Here is a 1436-nt window from a genome sequence, read left to right as displayed (position 1 = left end):
CACATAATGACGAGCCAGATTAACATTTAAATCATAAAAAGGTACTATTAATTAGTTCATATCTTATGTGTTTATATCCTATCGTTAAATCAACAAACATATTAAATGATATTGATGATATGACATATCTTTATTTCATTTCTCTCTTTCGAGATATATATATATCAAATTTATATCACTATTTCATTTTTGGATATATTTGTTTTTAATCAATCATAAGTCCTTTTCCGTGTATTATATTAGGTAACATGATCAGGTCCTACTTCCCCATTGGTTAAATCATGATCACAAGGTGATCGGATATTTAAAATACGGTCTCAGAATAGTGTAATGATCTTTATTTGTTTGTGTTAGTCCAGTAACCAAACTGAAATTAAGTCAAGGAAAGACTTTTATTTACAATATATCTTATACGCTATTTCCAATGACTGGTAAACATATATGTGTATGTGTATGTACCAGGCGAGCACTTGCCCTTGGCTACCAATGACATCCAGCCATATCCTCTTCTAGATTGATATTCTACATAACGTTGGTCACTTTTACGTTGTTTCCCATAAATTAAGCCTTCTAGCAAAGTCCAAAACCTAATCCTTTCTAACTAATGGTGGGCAACAGTTCATTTGTAAAGGTCAAGTTGTATAACAAATCGATATGACGCATTTAAATATTATGAATTATTTTTATTGTGCTCCAACCTTACAGCAGTTCGACGAGGTGCACTGACGAGACAACTTGATATAAATAGACAAGGTACGATACTTATTACATATGCACAGTGATGTAATGGGGATGAGGTCGTTCGTAGATTTATCAAACCAATCAGGAACACTAGACATACCTATCAATAATGATACTTGAATTATTTACTGTTATTGTCTGAATTGATAAACATGCATTTTAATTTATACATTGTGATTTTATGCTCATTATAAACGAGGGAGACCTACTTACCATGCTAGCTAATAGTCACATAAGAATGAACGAACAAACAAACAAACTTTCAAGCAAATACTATTATTATGTTGTTTTACCAAAACACATAAGCTCCTCTTTTCTTTTTTTATTTTTTATTTATTAAGATTACTTTACATCCGAGCCATGTTATGTATATTTTACGGTACTATATCCATTCACATATGGTTTATCTATTGTTATTTTATTGTTATCATCATCACCACATCAAACTTCAATGTGACGTACTCGTCAACTAACCAGCTAAGTATAAGTAACTTGCAGTTTTAAGCAAATAGTGATAGTAAAACACAACTACGTATACTTATATTAGAAACTCACTGCGCCAGGATTGGCGATTCTGCTCAATTAAAATCCTATATAATGTGAAATTATAATTACTGGTAATTAATTACTTACTTAGTTACTAATAGTAATTAAGAAGAGGTATGCGGTTTATAAATATTATCCAGGAAGAGACG

The sequence above is a fragment of the Pecten maximus genome, chromosome 4 (genome assembly GCF_902652985.1).
Source record: "Pecten maximus chromosome 4, xPecMax1.1, whole genome shotgun sequence".
NCBI classification, from domain to species: Eukaryota; Metazoa; Mollusca; class Bivalvia; order Pectinida; family Pectinidae; genus Pecten; species Pecten maximus.
The sequence above is the reverse complement of the archived record's forward strand: the minus strand, read 5'-3'. Positions refer to the sequence as shown.